The sequence below is a fragment of the Saccoglossus kowalevskii genome, chromosome 21 (genome assembly GCF_978046115.1).
Source record: "Saccoglossus kowalevskii chromosome 21, keSacKowa6.1, whole genome shotgun sequence".
NCBI lineage: Eukaryota > Metazoa > Hemichordata > Enteropneusta > Harrimaniidae > Saccoglossus > Saccoglossus kowalevskii.
In genome coordinates, this window is record NC_140661.1 from 26,848,197 (window position 1) to 26,870,062 (window position 21,866).

At 36.0% G+C, this 21,866-nt stretch overlaps 1 long non-coding RNA gene across 1 annotated transcript; it reads right to left on the bottom strand.

Annotated features, from left to right (window-relative positions):
* Positions 1-8,110: 8,110 nt before the first annotated feature.
* LOC146729832 (uncharacterized) lies at positions 8,111-9,098 on the bottom strand. The gene is made up of 2 exons (XR_014927996.1): positions 8,773-9,098; positions 8,111-8,284 (listed from the first exon to the last, which is right to left on the bottom strand). It is a non-coding gene; the product is annotated as an uncharacterized LOC146729832 (long non-coding RNA).
* Positions 9,099-21,866: the final 12,768 nt, after the last annotated feature.

The window sequence follows — 21,866 nt, forward strand, 5'->3', positions numbered from 1 at the left end:
AACTAATATTTATATTTGTTCTATTTACAACCCTACAATCAACTCAATACAAACTAGATAGGATTTCTTTGAGAACCTAGAGAGGAAAATTACAAAAATACTCCGAGAATGGCAAAATACTGCTTCAAGGGGATTTCAATAGCAGAACAGGTGTATTATCTGACTTTATAGAAAGTGACTTTACTGATTTCATTACAGTACCTGACACCTATATTACAGACGATGTGATCATAAATACATATGGTAAGATGTTGATAAATCTGTGTAAAAAATGTGACACTAAAGCGTAGTGGTCGTCGCGCAGCGCGTGTTCTTATTTCATGTAAATAAACAATGAATTTTACACGCGTTGTATCATAGACCCTGGAGGGTCTATGGTTGTATACGTCGCTAGGAGTCCCATATCGCGGCACGACAACTGCCGCCCTTTAAGATACTAAATGGTAGAATACCTGGTGACTCAACAGGAAACTTCACATGTTATCATTATTACGATGCAGGCACAGTAGAGTATATTTTGGTACCTTTCTTGCTAGACAAATTTGATTCAGAATTCAGATTCAGAATTCATAATTTTACATGCTACTCAGATCATTGCCAATTATCATACCTTTTAAGACTTCCAAAAACAATTTTAGTCAAATGTGCAAATAATTACTTACTACATAACATTCCAATTGCAAATATTTGGAAATGGGATAAGTTGCCTGCATTCAACTACCAGGACAGGTTAGCGAGTAAAGGAATACAGAATAAAACTTACCCTTTTCGTCAGGAAGAATTTGAATTCAATGGTGGGGCAGGGCAGTCAAAAAACTCAATTGTATTATAGAAATAGCTGCATGACCAATACTAAACAAAAAGAAAGTTAAAAAGAATTCAAGGAGTAAAAATAAACTCAGCAAATTTCTCTTTGGCAATAAAATAAGACAGATTTATTATTGTAAGAAAAAGAATTTTAAACAGTTAGTTATATTAAAAAACAACAATTACAAAAAAAAAATATTAGATAAATTAATAACATTTAAGAATAATAACCCAAACAAATCTTGGAAGATTCTAAATTAAGTAAGAGATTCTAAAAATTGATAAGTGTAACTTTATATTCCTAGACTCTTGGGTAAATTATTACAAGATATTAAATGACGATAACTTAACAGTGGGTGAAGACAGAATTAACACTGATATTATGAATTTAGAAAAAATAACTAATTACTAAAATAGATAAACTAAACCATTAACAAAACTTTTCAATTTAATTTTAAACACCGGTTTCTTCCCAACAATATAGAATAGTAGTCCAATCCATCTACATAAACATGAGGATGTAAATGAATCTCTATTACCATAGCATTGGTAAAACTTTATGTTCAATTATTATTACTAGACTAACCACATACTTTAAAAAAAAATAATCAGGCTGGTTTTCGTAAAAATTGTAGAACAGCAGATCATATTTTTGTCCTTATTCATAAATAGTTAAAAACGAAACAAGGTTCATGTTTGTTTTGTTCATTTTAGAAAAGCGTTTGATAGCTTATGACGAATCGGATCTGTAAATCAATCAAACTCATGTATATCAACACCAAGCGGCAATTAAAATTGAAATATTTAATATTAATAAAGGTGTGAAACAGGGATGTATATTAAGCCCAACTATGTTTAACTTGTATATTAATGATCTAAGTACCTTGTAAGATTCTAGTAAAGAACCATTAAATACAGCTGTTTTAGACAACCAATTAATTAATTCCTCACTCTATGACTTGGCCCTAACGCCGTCTGGATTACAAAATGAAATCAACATGTAGTACGAGGCGCGGAATGTAAATTTATTATTTTTTGTATACTAGAAGAAAACGTACTAATAATTCAAAATTACGTACGTATTGGAGGCCGTGGCGTGTGTGTTTTAAAATGATGTGTGCATTTAAAAAAAAACGGCGTGACTGTGCGTTTTAATGGTATGTGCTTTAAAAAAATCATGTGTGTATATTAAATGGCGTGGATGTTTTAAAAAACGTGTGTTTTTAAAAAATGGCGTGTGTTTAAAAATGACGTGTGTGTTTAAAAATGACGTGTGTGTTTTTAAAAATGACGTGTGTGTTAAAAACGACGTGTGTGTTTTTAAAAATGGCGTGTGTTTAAAAACGACGTGCGTGTTAAAAAAATGACGTGTGTGTTTTTAAAAATGGCGTGTGTTTAAAAATGACGTGTGTGTTTAAAAATGACGTGTGTGTTTAAAAATGACGTGTGTGTTTTTAAAAATGACGTGTGTGTTAAAAACGACGTGTGTGTTAAAAAATGACGTGTGTGTGTTTAAAAATGATGTGTGTGTTAAAAACGACGTGTGTGTTAAAAAATGACGTGTGTGTTTTTAAAAATGGCGTGTGTGAGGTCGAATGAAAATTTCGTGTGTGTAAAAAGAGAAAAACGCGTGCATTAACTTATTTACGCCTGTGGGGGCGCTGTTTTGAATAGATTTTTTATTCGTGTGTGTGTGCAAAAAAACGCGTGCGTTAACCTTTTTACGCCTGTGGGGGCGCTATTTGAGAGATTTTTTTTCGTGTGTGTGTTAAAAAATCGCGTGCATTAACCTATTCACGCCTGTGGAGGCTTCGTCTCAAGTGGTAGCCATTTTCGTTTGTGGATTTCTATAACGACAATAAGGTACACGTAAAAAGGAACTTGTCCAGCACGAACGTTTTATTCATTCTGCTCTATAAATTTACCGACACTGTGTATACCTCAGAGACCTGGTGATTTATTCGTGTGGATGGTTGCTGAGGACGTCTAGTACAATGGGGCAGAACAAAGTACTCGTACTGGTCTCACAGGCGCTCGGAACGTTTCTTGGATAATAAAAAATGACCAAAAGTAGGGTCGGCATAGTTAATCAGTCGCCGGCACATTCGCCTACCACTCATATGATAACACAAGGTAGGAAAGCGTTCACACAATGACACCGAAATGGTCCGAAAATAACACGATTTTCAAAATTGGATTTCTATCCGCTTCACACAACTCAAGCATGATATCGGTAGAAACAATCGATCGACTGTTACTAGTATTATATGAGTGGTAGGTGAATGTACCGGCGACTGATTAACTATGCCAACCCTACTTTAAGTCATTTCTTATTATCCAAGAAACGTTCCGAGCACCTGTGACTGGTCTATCGGTATGTGCATATCCATACCGGTATATCAAATGTTTTTTCATTATTTTTTGAGTGAAATGTATTATTTATTTAGTGCAGCTTCTAATTTACATAGTGAGCCCCTGTTACCCTATAGCTGGGTGGGGAGGTGCCCCTGAGTGCTCAAAAGTGTGAACACATTTTTATACCTGGATAGTGGCAAAATCAAAATACATAAAATCCCAAAAACAAGACCCATTTCAGGGGCACAAACCCATTAGGCAAGTTCTATGTATATCAAATTGCAATCATTACTCGTATAATGTGTATTCAGTCGTGATAACGCTATGATTGGTGTATTTGTCACCCTTTTAGTTGTTTATCCTCTGGTTGGTATTTTCATGGTATAATGTCCACCGGCCTGGTTGAGTTTTTTATTTCATTACAAGCACTTTCCTTATACATGTACAAATAACCATTAGAGTGTTTGATGTGGATTACATGTAGCTGTGATATTGATATGACACATTTATCAGTTATGTTGTCAATTACACTGCAACTTCTGATAGAGGGCGAGGGTAAAATCTTGAATTTGACAAGACATACAGGGTACATAGATGTTCTCCCATAGTTGTATATCATGGTATGGTGAAGCAGTGTAACAGTTGTTGATAAAATAAAACCCAAGTCATCTGAATGCTGGTTAAGCTTAAGGCAAACATAAATTGAAAAATAACAGTATTCCATTGTACATGATTACAAAACTACAGTGATAGGCAGTACGCCATGTATTTTATAAATATTTAAAATACTTAAACAGCAAATATGTAGGCACTTTGTATAGTCCTCTTTCAGATATTTTGTGCATTGAAAATCTTTTCATTAAATTACAGTACAAGTGCACCAAGTTGCTCTCACTTTCATGTTCAATGTGTAAAGAAAATAATGTGTCTTTTTTTAGTCCCCGTTCGGACGCAGTCCGAAAACGGGGACTTATGTTTTGCCCTGTGTGCGTCCGTGCGTCCGTGCGTCCGCGATCACCTGTATCTCGAACATGCATGGACCCATTAAGTTCAAACTTCACTCATACATCACACATTATATGGGACATATGCACATGCATTTTTTTCATGATCCGATTAACGATAGCCGAATAGCGGCCATTTTAAGGCCGAAAATGCATCAAAATCGCACATTTTCACCATTCCGGACCCGGATCTCAGTTATGCATGGACGGATTTTGTTCAAATTTGGTACATACATTAAACATAATAGGTACTTGATGCACGTCATTTTTTTTTTTGGATCGGGTTCGAAATGGCCGACTGGCGGCCATTTTGTTTTAAAGAATTCAGTTCTGGATCCGTATCTGAGACATGCTTGGATTGATCGAGTTCAAACTTCACACACACAAGGTACATCATGTCACAAATATGTATGTGCATTTGTTTCATGATCTCATTAACGATAGCCAAATGGCGGCCACTTTAAGGCCGAAAATGCATTGAAATCGCACATTTTCACCATTCCGGACCCGGATCTCAGTTATGCATGGACGGATTTCATTCAAATTTGGTACATACATTAAACATAATAGGACCTTGATGCACGTCATTTTTTTTTTCGGATCAAGTTCGAAATAGCCGACTGGCGTCCATTTTGTTTTAAAGAATTCAGTTCTGGATCCGTATCCGAGACATGTCTGGATTGATCAAGTTCAAACTTCACACACACAAGGTACATCATGTCACAAATATGTATGTGCATTTGTTTCATGATCTCATTAACGATAGCCAAATGGGGGCCGCTTTAAGGCCGAAAATGCATTGAAATCGCACATTTTCACCATTCCGGACCCAGATCTCAGTTATGCATGGACGGATTTCATTCAAATTTGGTACATACATTAAACATAATAGGACCTTGATGCACGTCATTTTTTTTTCGGATCAAGTTCGAAATAGCCGACTGGCGGCCATTTTGTTTTAAAGAATTCAGTTCTGGATCCGTATCCGAGACATGTCTGGATTGATCAAGTTCAAACTTCACACACACAAGGTACATCATGTCACAAATATGTATGTGCATTTGTTTCATGATCTCATTAACGATAGCCAAATGGGGGCCGCTTTAAGGCCGAAAATGCATTGAAATCGCACATTTTCACCATTCCGGACCCGTATCTCAGTTATGCATGGATGGATTTTGTTCAAATTTGGTACATACATTAAACATAATAGGACCTTGATGCACGTCTATTTTTTTCGGATCAAGTTCGAAATGGCCGACTGGCGGCCATTTTGTTGAAGAATTCAGTTCTGGATCCGTATCCAAGACATGTCTGGATTGATCAAGTTCAAACTTCACACACACATGGTACATCATGTCACAAATAGATATGTGCATTTGTTTCATGATCTGCTTAACAATAGTGGAATGATGGCCATTTTAAGGCCGAAAATGCATCAAAATCACGTATTTTCACAATTCCAGAACCGGATCTCAGTCATGCATGGATGGATTTTGTTCAGATTTAGCACAATGTGTTGTACATGTGCAGGTGCATTTCGGTCATGATCTGCTTTGAATGTATATGTCACTCAAATATGAACGGAACGGGGACGTGTCATTGACAATGACTTGTTGTTTTAAGTAATGGTATGGTTGCAGCAGCTTAATTGAGGCATTGCAGTAGAGGAAAAGATATCTTGAGACCTAAAAAGAACGATGAATGCTGAAGATAGTTCAGATTAATGGAATTACACTATAAATAAAAGTCAGACTACTTTGGGTTGAATGATTGAGAAATCTCATTATTTGTTACTTCAGATTTGTTACTGATGATTATTTTTGAACATAAACTGGGTGAAAATGTGACTTACTTTATGGCCATTATTGGCTTTAGGTATATAATAAGCACATGTGTCAAAATGTATGAACTGTATGTGTATATGTGCATGATAATTAGCTGATTTTTAGCTGTTCAATGATTTTTCCACTGATATCTAAAGATCCACTCATTGGATTTCGATGAAACTTGGCACATAGATGTTCTAAACTAATGCCCAGATTTTATTAGTTTTGGGTAAAAATCCCATGCATATTAATTACCTAATTTGCATAATGATTAATCATTTTTTGGCTTTTCCACTGATATCACAAGTTTTTATCATCACATTTCATCAAAACTTGGTACATAGAATGTCATAGGACACTGATCATCTTAGGGTAATATCAGTTCATATTAATTACCTAATTTGAATAATTGATTAATTTTTAGCTTTTGATATTTCAAGTAGTAAGCATCACATTTCAATGAACCTTCAATAAAACTTGGTACATAGATATTACATTACACAGACCTTATTTAGTTTTACACTCAAATCTGTTCATAATAGTTAACTGATTTGCATAATTAGTTTTCAGCTTTTCCAACAATATCTCAAGTACAAGTAATTTTGAATTAATTTTTAATGTGTCTCCAATACTCTCAGCACACAGGAGTTCTTTCTAAGCTTTCTTTGATTGTTTTATTGCTTCATAAAATGTGACATTGAAGTATTGTTTTAAATACAATAATGATATTCTGTATGAGTTTTTTTCAATAAATGGCTTTTTATCCTTTTCATTTAATATTTGTTCTTGTCATCTATATTGAAATCCTATTCTAACATTGATATATACCCACAACAGTAAGGTTTTAATAATTGTGAACACAAGGCAAACAATGAAAAACTTGTGTCACAAGAAACAGGATAAGGTTTTTGGTAGCACAGATGGATTCTCCTGTATGACACCTAATGGCCAAACTTAATTTACATGATTGCAAAAGAGACTATTGAAGATTTTACAATTTGCTTATACGGATGAAGTAATCACTTAATTTGTGTATTTTCTATCAAAGTCCAAACAGCTTATGTAAGAGGTTTTACGATTTTGACTGTTGCTATAGGTTTAAACCCCACCCTTGGCCATTTGACTCTGTTAAGCAAAGCACACAAAAGAAGTCTTTGTCGTTACCCTGTATGTATTTATGCATGAATATTTCAAGAACAGCTTCAATGACGTGGTACGTATCTGTGATAATCTTATAAGTAGGGAATTTAAATTACCTAATTTCTATAGCAATTATTCAATTGATTAATTAAAGTCCATAGGTTGTCTTTGATGTCATAGTTGAAGACTTGTCAATTCTCGACATTGCAATTTTTTTTTATTTTTCTTATTTCCGCCACAGGCGAATTTGAATACTCAAATAGTATTTATTTTATTTTATTTTATTTTATTTTATTTTATTTTATTTATTTTATTTTATTTTGTTTGTTATTGTATTGTAAGATACACACCGTACAATACATCAGATTTTACCAGATTGTATTAGTGCACACTCTTTTTAGTTTCCCATGATTGCGTAATCAATAAAAGTGAAAAGTTTACTGAAATGTGGGACAAGTAAAATATACCATGGACAAGTCACGGTATACAGACATGTAAACATATACCTATAATGTCACCATAACAAGTTTTATTGATATTGACCCAATCATTTCGAAAAACCGGTTGTGAACACATTTAAGTGATATGATTCAACGATTTATTACTAAAAAACAATAAGGTGTCATAGTAACCATTTTTAATGAAATTGTTCCAGTCGTTTCAATCTGATTAAAATCTGATGTAGTGTACGGGCTTTAATTATTTTGGCTATAAACTTGTTTTAATTTTATTTTTTTTACTTTTGTTATTAATGCCCTTTTATTTTATTATTTTACTTTGATTTTGATTTTTTTAATTCCGCCCTACCTACATCTGATCCGACGCCTATGTAAGTCCCGTTCAAATCTCGCGTAAGTAACAGCCAATCACAGTCCCCCTTTTATACAGGCTGTCGGTTGCTTACTTTTCAGTGTATACGGGCAATTCTTCTGTACATTTATATTTTGCCCACTTGAATAAACCATTAATAGAAAATTGCTAGTATATTTTTATTTGCAAAAGAAATTCCACAGCATTTTACAATTTTTGTCATTTCATTGAATATTTTTTTCACTTCCAACAAATGTGTACACTTCCAGATACATCTTCGCCAGCCAAGGTTCGTTCATTCAGTCATCGCTTCAATTTTACATCACTGAGCATAATTATCTAGAATGGAAGCAAAAAAAAAGTAAATCGTAATGATTAGAACACTGTAAACAGCTATAGTAAACAATGCAAACTGATTTTAAATTGTATAGCGGTCACCGGCCCACGGCATCGACGCAGAAAATTGGAGCAAAACAATATTTCCTGATCAATTGCGATGTGTTCCAAATAAAAAATATATTATTCCAGTCCAAATCAGCTCATTTACTTTAATAAAGTGTTATTGTATAATGTACAAAATGTTGATACAATTTGATGAATATTTACGGCTTCAATATCGTAGACGATTTTGGCCCGATCGTCAACAAAACATCACCCGTCTCCAGGGCAGGCGACTGGAAAAAGACACTGGTGTTCGGTCGAACCGGTGGAAACAAAATCGTCACTCCCAGAATAACTATGCAAAATAACGATCTAAAATCGAACCATTCGAGCCACAATATTAACATAAAAATGACTTTCGTTGCATTTGACAATGATAAACTTACCGAAAAGCCGTGTTTTTCTCGGTCGGTATAATCCGCCATTTTATTTGAGTGTGTTTGCCATCAGACTCTGCCCGGTGACGCCATCATGTGCGCTATAGAAGGAGGTCTGTGATTCGTTGACTAAAATCGTCGATAGTGGGTCTCGTTGAAATCTCGTTACATAGGCATCGGTTCAGATGTAGGTAGGGCGGAATTAAAAAAAATCACAAAATCAAAATCAAAGTAAAATAATAAAATAAAAGGGCATTAATAACAAAAGTAATAAAAAATAAAATTAAAATAAGTTTATAGCCAAAATAATTAAAGCCCGTACACTACATCAGATTTTAATCAGATTGCAGTCGTTTCAGAGAACTAGTTGCAATCAATTATAGTAACACATTTTTGTGTCCAAAATAACTGGCCAAAATTGTCGGACTTGTGACTTTTTACTAAGTTCGGAATAAATCGGTCACTGCATGTCCGAGAAATAGCTACAGACAGTCAGCAGAAGGTAGAAAAGTGCTCAAAACAATTTTTTCCGGCATTTTTTGTTACAAGCAGGCATCTATGCTAAATCACGTCTTTATATAGTTTCACGTCAGGGGCGATGCCAAAATTAAAAACCATTTTTTGCCAAAAAAAACATTTTTGGGTCAAAATTCAAAAATGGTACAATCCTTTTAAGATGCATATCAATTTGCTCATCGAGAAGAGATCAAAAATATATAGTTTGACCTATTTTTGACCTTGCGTTACGTCGCAATAACCAAAAATGTGACAGACCATTATGCCAGTCTTAGCTATGAGATGGGTTCTGAAATGAGTATGTCATCATAATTATTCATACATATTAACTGGCCTAGTTTACATCGATGACCTTTAAATATGCAAAAATATTACATACTATTGAAGTACATTTTGGTGAATATGAAGGAAACAAAATAATAATAATAATAATAAAATTATCTATGGCAATGGGACTGTAGCAGTTGAGTCCTCTCTGCTATTTACTTTTGGAACATTGGAACACACTTTCAGAACACACTGGTAAACAACGAAGAACTCGCATACAAACTTTGCATCTCACAGCGATGAAATCTACCAATGAACAGCTAGACAAGAACATAACATCTTACTGGGATTTGGAAAATATCGGGATACACAAAACGACTTCAGCTCACGATGCTAACCCACCCACGATGAACCGTATCAACATTATACAAATCATAATTTAACCCGGAAAGACGGTCGATTTGTAGCTAAACTACAATGGAAAGACAACCCCCGGGGAGAAAACCATGAAACACTATCCACTAACTTCGCGTCTGCAAATGCACGCACCCACAACATATTTGCAGAAATTACCCGCTGAACTTATTGTCACACGCAACGTAATATTACCGTAATTGGTATAGTACAGGTGTGATGGTTCAAATACCAAAATAGCAACAGTAACATAAAGACTTCCCTGACGGCGATGATAAAATACGAACACGGAGCCAACAGATGAGGTTTCAACTGGTATTGGTATTATTATACTCTGAAAACATCAAGTACAATAACGCGGTAAAACTCCACTACTCCAATGACTAGATACTTAAACTCCAATACAATTCAACGAGATCTCCGATCTGAACTCAGTGCTGAACAACTCCCCTATATATACCCCACTGTCTATAAATAGACCATTACATCAGCATACATAATGAGTCTGGAACTTACTACAAATTTCTAGAATGTTCCATTACCTTATATTGCCTCCTACAGTGTTCTATATTACCTATTCAACCAGTTTCTAAAAAAAAATCTAGAATATTCCACCCAGACACAGTACGGTTCTAGAACATTCTCAGTGACACGGAAGTAGTAAATAAGTCGTATGCGACACTTATCATCGTCTACTTTTTGTTGGTTGTCTGCTATGGGCGGAACAACATTCAGAAAAACGGAAACTGAAACAAAAATGCCCAGTAAGTTTTGTGGGATAAGTAAAAACATTTGTTTGTGTAGTCAGTAAGCAAAATGATTAAGGGTTAATTCTGGATTATATATAGGCCACTAGCCGTTTGTATGACTATTGTGTGAGAAAGGTATAACATCTATGCGTCTCGAAAAGCCCCAACGGTTAGCTTGATGAAAATAGGAGAGTTTAATTTATCATATAATGGGAACGTTATTTTTGCAGAACATATTTTTGGATGAAAAGTTAGTTTACTGTTACACTAATTCAAACAACCCACGTATATGCGTAATAGGTTGTAAACATAACTCGACATGTACAGTGGGCATTTGAGATGTCGAAAGAATTTAAAAAAAAATAAAAAAGGAAATTGCTGCATCATGCAAATACGCGTAAGTACACCGTTTAGACTAAACTTGACAGAAGGGTGTCAGCCGGGAACTTAAAAGTGCCTGTCAAAAATATGCTAAAGGAATAATTTTAGATATTATATTTGATAAAATTTCCAAAAAAACTAAAGGTTTTCTGTTTGTGTTACATCAGTAATATGCGAATATAGATGCAGTGGATAATGTAGTACTATTGTTTCTTTGTTTTTATAGATTATTGAAATGTTCAAAACAAGACACAACCGAGGTCACAAATGCTTACAATACGTGCTACACTTCCGTTAATGTAATCCGGTTAGGTTGTTCTAAACAAATTATTATTTCACGAATTTGAATGTATTACTCATTCAACAATTCAATAAAACGTTCGAATCAACAGTAGTTTTTTACCTTCGCATGTCATGAATAGATATACTTAATTTTTAGGGCACTATGTAATTCTTGGTGAAAATTAATATGAACATATGTTGATTCTTTGGCACTGTCCTACACCATGCTGTGCAAATACCCATATTAAATCCCTGGGTAGTTATTAAGACCCTCACTAACCCCGGTGAAAATATAAGAATTTATACAAAATCCTACTACCCGGAAACTATTCGCGATGGTTCTAGACAGTGTTCTAGCCTGCATTTAAATCCTACTGATACATATCAGACGTATTTGAGATTAATTTTAATTTCATACACTCGAACACATGTATATGTGTACATAAAGGACATTAAAATGTATGCTCTGGCCAATCAGAAAGAAATGTTCATGCTTTATTTAACTGCAATCACTCGGGTTAGTCATTGCTTTGTGTAGGAAAACGAGCGAGTTTGCTCAAAATTCAAAATTACCGGCTTATAATAGACGTTACAAAACTGGGACATGCTACTGTGGGTAACCTCAGTCACCCCACGAGGTCTGGGTTGTGATATAACCTACCTTATATTTCCCTGCCAAATTCACAGGTTAGAGGGTGTTTCACAAGACTTTTCGCATCCGCTAAATAGATTATACAGTAGATTATAAGGTTATAGTTAAACACCTTTGGGAACATAGAACACCTCCTACCCAATTTACCGTATGTGCTGCACGTGACCATTAGGAAGAATAAAAACAAAAAATAATTTCTTTTCAACTTTTGCTTTTAGTATCCTTTATCCTGTAATTTCAAGCGAGCGTTTTAAATAATTTGAAAGTAAATCGGTCAATGAAAAATTCATAGGTAATGGGCGTCACCAAATGGTTTCTACGACCAATGAAAACATCTTCCCGTGAGACGCAAGGACCTTCACCTAATGATAAATGTTTCATAAATATTTATAAATGTCCATGTCCAGATGTATTCTGGTTTCGAAATTGAAAGATATTGCAACAACTACAGTTTTTTCAAACAGCTGAAATGAATTATTGATTTATTATTATTAATAAAGAATTATATACATTAGCTTGCGTTGTTGTTTTGTTGACATTGCCATTGAAAATAACGGGGGCGTATGATGTGCTCATAACTGCGACTTCCTGTGTTTGCCGATAACAAGAGTGGACCTGCGATTGGTCAGAAGTTTGCAATGTTGCCAAATGTACTACCAGTTTACACTCAGCCCCCGGACTCAGCCTTTATACCGAAGAGGTCACTCCCATCCACAGACACTTGTTACCTATAACAAGTCTTTTATTAACAATCGGAAGTCCGTTCGTATATAAATAGACTATATGTGTCGTGGAGGAGGTACGGACCTCCGATTGTTGATAAAATAATTGTTATAGATAACAAGTGACTTAGCCCTGTGTACAGTGCTGTGTGTACGGGGACGCGTTCGGTTGATAGATGTCCCCACGTACCTCCATAGACAAAGTCCGGGAGCGCACCGTACGAGTAATTGGTGCGCAAGTTAAAAATAAGTAGTTTCCCAGCCGAAATCGGTTGAAATGACGATAGTTATCCGTAACAACCATTATAAAGTTATCTGAAACTGAAATGTCTTTAAACAAACGACTAGTGAAGACGGACAAATTGTAAACGCGTAGGTACCGGATGAATTATCCACTAAACGCCGCCATTTTTAATTTCATTCACGCGAGAGAATGCGTTTGTTTTTAGGGCAAAGTAGCCATTTCATCCACAATTGAACTGGGAGTTCTGGATATATCTGGTAATCGATCATCATTTTTGGTACCTGGGCATATTATTTCATTAAAAAAGTTACATTTTTCAAAGTCCCGGACTTTGTCTATGGAAGTTCGCAGGGCTGTGGTGGTCCCATGATGATGATGTCCCATCTATCAACCCATGGAGGTAGAAAAGAGATCTCTTTTCTACCTCCATGATCAACCGAACGCGTCCCCGTACACACAGCACTGTACGCAGGGCTACAAGTGACTGTGCTCCTACCCGTCCTACTATATTGAGACTACTCGTAGATTGCTTATGGTCATTACAGTTTTCCTTTTTATTTAATTGCACTGTGTGATCTGTGCAGTGTGAGTACGGTTTTAAGCAATCAGGTAGATCAAACTGTATTGAATACGTATGCATGTATATACTAGGCCACTGTTCCTGACAGAGGGACTGTGACTAGACTATTTCGCTTATTCCCGGCGTCCTTTGCGAATGGCAGGTAGGACGCCGTATTGTTCGGTTTTCAGGCCGGAAAGCACGTGACTGAGTGACGTAAATTGAAAACATTCCAAGTTACGTTCTGCGTAATAACGTGTCTGTAATACTACAATGAAGCCATGCTCATACATCCTGCTTGCTTAGACTTACATATTTGAGATGTTTCTGACATTCCTCGCTATTTCTGTGCACACTTATAGCAAAAGAAACAGTTTTTTTATTCGCCCAACTTTCGAAAGTAAAAGGAAACCCCTGAACGGCCACGAGCGTAAGCGCTGACGTAAGGTGAACAAGCAACGAGAAAGTGATGGACCAATCAGAATGCCGCATTCGTTACTAGTTACCGGCCTCTTGTGGCTTGGTACGCTATGACACTTGAGGCGGGAACCAGTCAACTAGACTATCCTCGGGGGCGGACATCCGGGCATTTTCACCGCTTGGCAACCTAGGCGGTTAAAACAAAGGCCAAAAACTCGCAGAAAACGATACTTTTGGATGATGGTTGAGACTCCCCTGAACAGTATAACACGATTAGCCCTACGTGTGTAACATATCTAAATTTAGTTGTTCAGGATTACTTCAAAGTTGAGTTTGTGTTGTTTTCTCGAATTTTCACCGGCTCGACCGGCATTCCACAGCAGCGCGAAAAGAGCCCATAGAAATGCATGTACAGTGGTGTGCGTCTTAGCAACGTGGAACGTCTTGTGACGTAGCTCCGCCCCCGAGGATATGATATTCTTACTTCCGGGACGGCAATCGCACCAGAACGAACGTACGAGGGCGCTGTTATATGTTTTCCTGTGTCGTCTGGCGCATGTTTTTGGATTGTGGCCGAATTGTATACTGCCTGTTTGACAAACAAAGTAAGTTTTTAATGAATTTCCAGTTCTTTAATGATTACAATTGTCATATAGCTTTTGATGGGACAGATACATACTCGCGATTTCAGCTCATGGCATGAAAATAATTGGGTCTACAATGATGACAATCGGCGATATTGTCAAACAAGCGTGGCACACAGTTGACCGAGAGTTAAACAAACCATGCAGATTTCGATCCAACTCGCACCAAAACCAACTCGCACCAGACCAACTCGCACCAATGCTAACTCGCACCAATGCCAACTCGCATCAAACCAACTCGCCCAAGATTATATTTCTAAGCATTTGTGTGTTTCGCCATGTCCCGGGCTAGGGACGTTTCTTGGATAATAAAAAAATTACCTAAAGTAGGCATAGTTAGTCCATGGACGTACTAGAGATGGACGCTGCACGGTGTTTACTCGCTTTGATGTATGTGCGTTGCCGCCACCAGATCACTGTTAATCCAGATCGTGTCTGCATAATTTTCTGTCCACGGGGAACGATGACGGTGTCTGTACCATGCCTTTATATATTTTTTTGGAACATACAGGCATGTTATATTTAACTTATATTCAAAAAATGATACAAACAAGCTCACAGACACCTAGTTTAAAATCAACCTCCTTTCTGTTGCAAACTTGTAACATGGCAACCATGGGACATGCCCATGAACTCAAGATTCTGCATGGATGACTAAATAGAAAAAGTTAAGTTTAAAAATATGCTCATCATCATCTTATCAAACAACTTGCATAAAGAGTCAGCTGTTTCAAGAGGTGTGCAAATGACTGTAGCTTAGGTTAAATCTGTATGTTCGTTAATTCATTGATGTGTCTCATTCTAGAAATGGCTAGTCAGGAAACTGTCATACAGAATTTAAGAAGCCCAGATATACAGCGTGCAGTACAGAATGTCTTCAGTAGGCAAGTGGCACCAACAGTATCATCAAGTAGAAGGGCATGTCGGAGAAGTTTTCAAGGGAATGTTGGACCCACTAAGAAAAGGAAAAAAATAAACTTAAAAATAAGTGTGTTACCTCTTATAAGAGAAGTTTTGAATAAGAATAAATCCTCATGGTCAGGAAGACCTGTTTTGTCAGCTGATTTTTGTTTTGAGCAATAATGGGATGAAATCAAAGTTACTCAAGAAATTTCTGATGTTTTGCTTGATCAGCTTGGTTATACAGATAAATTTATTTATGTAGACTACAAGCAAAGAGGTGACCGTATTGTCTCCAAGCGTATAAGTTCCAACATATTCACGTACAGTGCACAGGGGGTATGGTCAATCAAATCTTCATGTAAAACTGTGTATATAATGTTAACATCACCAATCCCCCCTTCAGTGATATTAAATGATTTCATTAACAATGATAGTGTTGATGATAATGATGGAGTTGATGACAATGATGGAGTTGATGACAATGATGGAGTTGATGGAATTGATGACAATGATGGTGTTGATGACAATGATGATATTGAAAATGGATGTACCGGTACTAGAACAACTGTTACTTGTGAACTAACAGAAACTGTAATTGATACTGATTCTGACACAAATACAAATGTGGCAGGTGTGAGTGGTACATCTGTGAAACCAAAAGAAATAATAAGCTTCGCCAGTGTTACTGCACATTTTCCAACACACCAACAAACATTTAGAGATATTTGTATATCTGATGAGTTGTTGCCAAAATATGGTATGTATATTTTTTTTTTATTTCATGTTAGCACCTTTCTGGGCTTGAACCCTTTTTTTTTATTAGTCCCCGTTCGGACGCAGTCCGAAAACGGGGACTTATGTTTTGCCCTGTGTGCGTCCGTGCGTCCGTGCGTCCGTCCGTGATCACCTGTATCTCGAACATGCATGGACCGATTAAGTTCAAACTTCACTCATACATCACACATTATATGGGACATATGCACATGCATTTTTTTCATGATCCGATTAACAATAGCCGAATAGCGGCCATTTTAAGGCCGAAAATGCATCAAAATCGCACATTTTCACCATTCCGGACCCGGATCTCAGTTATGCATGGACGGATTTTGTTCAAATTTGGTACATACATTAAACATAATAGGACCTTGATGCACGTCATTTTTTTTTGGATCGGGTTCGAAATGGCCGACTGGCGGCCATTTTGTTTTAAAGAATTCAGTTCTGGATCCGTATCCGAGACATGCTTGGATTGATCGAGTTCAAACTTCACACACACAAGGTACATCATGTCACAAATATGTGTGTGCATTTGTTTCATGATCTCATTAACGATAGCCAAATGGCGGCCGCTTTAAGGCCGAAAATGCATTGAAATCGCACATTTTCACCATTCCGGACCCGGATCTCAGTTATGCATGGACGGATTTCATTCAAATTTGGTACATACATTAAACATAATAGGACCTTGATGCACGTCATTTTTTTTTCGGATCAAGTTCGAAATAGCCGACTGGCGGCCATTTTGTTTTAAAGAATTCAGTTCGGGATCCGTATCCGAGACATGTCTGGATTGATCAAGTTCAAACTTCACACACACAAGGTACATCATGTTACAAATATGTGTGTGCATTTGTTTCATGATCTCATTAACGATAGCCAAATGGGGGCCGCTTTAAGGCCGAAAATGCATTGAAATCGCACATTTTCACCATTCCGGACCCGTATCTCAGTTATGCATGGATGGATTTTGTTCAAATTTGGTACATACATTAAACATAATAGGACCTTGATGCACGTCTTTTTTTTTTTCGGATCAAGTTCGAAATGGCCGACTGGCGGCCATTTTGTTAAAGAATTCAGTTCTGGATCCGTATCCAAGACATGTTTGGATTGATCAAGTTCAAACTTCACACACACATGGTACATCATGTCATAAATAGATATGTGCATTTGTTTCATGATCTGCTTAACAATAGCGGAATGATGGCCATTTTAAGGCCGAAAATGCATCAAAATCACGTATTTTCACAATTCCAGAACCGGATCTCAGTCATGCATGGATGGATTTTGTTCAGATTTAGCGCAATGTGTTGTACATATGCAGGTGCATTTCGGTCATGATCTGCTTTGAATGTATATGTCACTCAAATATGAACGGAACGGGGACGTGTCATTGACAATGACTTGTTGCTGGAATTTTTTTGTTTTTCTGCTTTCCCTCATGTTTTTTTCGTCTGGAATGGTCTGAAATGCTCTGTGCTGATAGTCCTTAATATGAACTGGTGCACCTAACTTTTAGAATTTTGATTGGTCAAATGGTTCGGCAGCCATATTGGATTGAAATTATTAAAGCCAAAAGTGGCTATTTGACCACTTTCTGAGGGTCTAGGCTGTTATATTTTTATGGCGTATGGTACAACTCATGTGCAATACATCCAAGCAATAAAAACTTAAGCAGTCTTGTGACTTTTTCCGCCATCTTTTTTCTCCTAAAAACAGCAAAAATCACTTGAAAATCTTCTTCTTTTAAACCATCAAGTAAAATGCTCTCATGTATATTATTTAGCTTGTATATATGAAGCACATTTAAGTTTGGCCGCCATTTTGGATTTCTTCTAAACAGGAAGTAGTTTTTGACTCCCATGTGCGAAGCACAAAATGGGAGTCTTTGCAGTTAGTGTGTCTGTATGTGTGTGTATGTGTGTATGTGTGTATGTGTGTACTTGGATTGCTATATGTTGCGAGGACAAAAATACAGATATATAGCTACTTCCGAGGACATACACACCTTCCGAGGACCTTTTTCATAGTCCTCGGAAAACATAATTTATATTAATAGTTAATTCGATTATTAATACGTTTTGCGTAGCTTAGGTTTAGTATCGGGGGAAGGTATGGTTCACGTTATATTAATATTAATATAATTATACCATACCTTACCCCGATACTAAACCTAAGCTTCGCAAACATTTCTATGTTCAGTCACGGGATATTCAACTCTTGTTTAATTAAACTTAATTAAAATGCAATTCTCCATTGTATTGCATTGTAATTGAGTTTAATTAAACTCCAATTAAAACGCAACCCTATATAGGAACGCGTTTTAATCGAGTTCATATCGCAACTATATTAAAAGTTAATTCAACTATATTAAAAGTTAATCCAATGGAGTCCTCGGAACATATTGCAATACAAGTATGTGTGTATGTGTGTGTGTGTGTATGTGTGTCCGACTGTTCCACTGCTATCTCAAGAACCATACATCGGTTTTTGATGAAACTTGGTGCATAGATGCTCTGGGCCAATGCGCAGATTTGATTAGGTTTTGGTAAAAATCCATGCTCGTTAATTACCTAATTTGCATGATAATTAGCTAATTTTTAGCTGTTCTATGACTGTTCCACTGATATCTAAAGAACCACTCATTGGATTTTGATGAAACTTGGTACATAGATGCTCTGAACATATGCGCAGATTTGATTAATTTTTGGTAAAAATCCGTGCATATTAATTACCTAATTTGCATGATAATTAGCTATTTTTTAGTGGTTCCATGACTGTTCCACTGATATCTAAACAACCACTCATTGGATTTTGATGAAACTTGGTACATAGATGCTCTGAACTAATGCTAGGTTTTGATTAGTTTTTGGTAATAATCCGTGGATACTAATTACCTAATTTGCATAATGATTAGTCAATTTTCGGTTTTTCCACTGATATCTCAAGTACTAATCATCACATTTCAATGAAACTTGGTACATAGATGTCATACGACACTGCACAGACCTGATAGTTTTTATGGTAATATCAGTACATATTAATTACCTAATTTGCATAATTAATTAATTTTCAGCATTTGATATAAGTAGTTAGCATTACATTTCAATGAAACATGGTACTTACATACTCAAGGACTATGCAGAGATTGATTGTTTTCGATAAATATTTGTGCAAATTAATCACCTAATTTGCATAATTAGTTAATTTTCAGCTTTTCCACGGGTATCTCAAGTACTAATCATCGCATTTCAATGAAACTTGGTACATAGATCCTTTAGGACTATGCAGAGACCTGATTAGTTTTAGGGTAAATAATTGTGCATATTAATTACCTAATTTGCATAATTAATTTTCAGCTTTTCTACTGATATCTAAAGTACTAATCATCACATTTCAATGAATCTAGAATTATGCAGACCCAATTAGTTTCCGGTAAATATTTGTGCATATTAATCACCTAATTTGCATAATTAACCAACTTTCACACTGATATCTCAGGTACTATACATCACATATCAATGAATGTACATGGATGCTGTAGGACAATAGACAGACCTGAATAATTGTGGGTTAAAATCTGTACATATTAATTACCTAATTTGCATAATTAACCAATTTTAAGCTTTCACACTGATATCTAAAATACCGTAAAAACTCCAAAATTTCGACCGGTTTTAAATAATTGGTGTTAGATATGTGACGTGTTTTTAGAGTCAAAATTAAGGTGCATTTTCGGACGGTCGAATTTTTCAGAATAGAAATTAGCAAATGAAAAAATGAGGATGATAGACAGTGTGCTTCATTAGTTTTTAAAAAATGCAATGTCCGTCAATTGACGTAAACTTCCTCATGTTTCACGGTAAAAGCAAAGGTCGTGGCCGAGTTGTAACTCAAAATCTATACAAAGTCATCAATCAGTGAGTATTATGACAAGCAAAACAAAACATCAAGACGCGGAGAAGAGTTCAGCACAAAACTAATAGGTCAAAAGACAAAGCTGTCTCGCACTACCTAGAAAAACTTGCGAATGTTCGAAGTACAGGTACCCATTGGACAAAAGATGCATGGAAGTTTAGCAAACTATCTCCCCGACCCAGTGCAATGTATCCGGTTAGAATCAAAGCTCACGTGTCCCTTATTTGAGGGACCAAATTCTGCCGTAAATTCGCCCTTGGATTAAAAAATAAAATGGGATTTAAGAAAATAAAATGGGACTTTTAAGGTGTATTTTGGCGTCATTTTTCGGACATTTCAATTAATCCTGCCGGCTAAAGTAGAGTCTAAGTTTTACCGTAGTCATTGACGTTTGTCTATTCAAGAGTACACGTGTATGATTTTTATCGTGACTAGCGTGAGCGGGTAAGCTTCCTTTCGAGAATGAGCTGTTATCACTGTGAACAATGTTAAATTATTCTTCAGATGACCAGTTTATTTTTTAAAAACAACTAATTTTTTTATTTAAAAAAAATCATGCCGTTTTCGCATCAAAATCCAAGCCAAAATATCGTACTACAACATCAATCTCTTCCGCATTGCGTTCAATAACATTAACATATTTAAATAAGCTATGGTAATTTGAACACGTTGGCATCATCCAGCTTTTTGATTGGTTAATTAGCGATTTGACCTATTTGACCTAAGAGAACATGGCGGATATCCTACAGCATCAAACGTTTATACGAGACCGGAATCATTCGCTTACGATGAAACTAAGTTGACTTTTATTTGTATTTCATAACCATTCAACAAATTTATTTTGTGTACATTATTATAATCACTACTGAGTACAGTAATAATCAACAATTCAGAAACGCAGCATGCCGAGATTTTTGTGTTCGTTTTTATTTGAAACTTCGTTTATTTAGAATATATTTTCGTTACCAATAAAATAAAAATCTCTCAGTCAATCAGAAACCCGGATTCATGCCTTCGAGGAAGGTCCCGTTTGAACGCTCACACCGTTTTTTTTTCGTTTGGGGGAAAACTAAAACTGGTCGAAATTTTCGAATAAGAATGAGTCGGCGATTTCTAGTGGAGTTGAAAATTTGGAGGTAAATAAAACACCGAAACCCGGCAAATAAATAGGCGGCCAAATTTTTAGAGGGGTCGAAAATTTGGAGTTTTCACGGTACTAATTATTCCATTTCAATGAAACTTAGTACAAAGATGCTCTAGGACAATGTACAAACCTAATTAGTTTGGGGTAAAAATCTGTTCATATTAATTCCCTAATAAGCATAATAATTCATAATTTTTTGGTTCTAATCACATTTCAATTAAACTTGGAGACATTGATTTTCTGTTACATTGCGCAGACCTCATTAGTTTTACACTCAAATCTGGTCATATTAATTTTCTGATTTGCATAATTAGTTTTCAGCTAAGTAATTTCGAATTATATTTAATGTGTCTCCAATACTCTCAGCACATGGGAGTTCTTTCTAAGCTTTCTTTGATTTACTCATGTCACACGTATGTGATTATCTTCTAGATTTCTGCCTGGCATCTCTATATTGAAGTCTTTCAAAAAACCCCCAAAAATGTCAGATCAGTCATGTGGTTTGGCC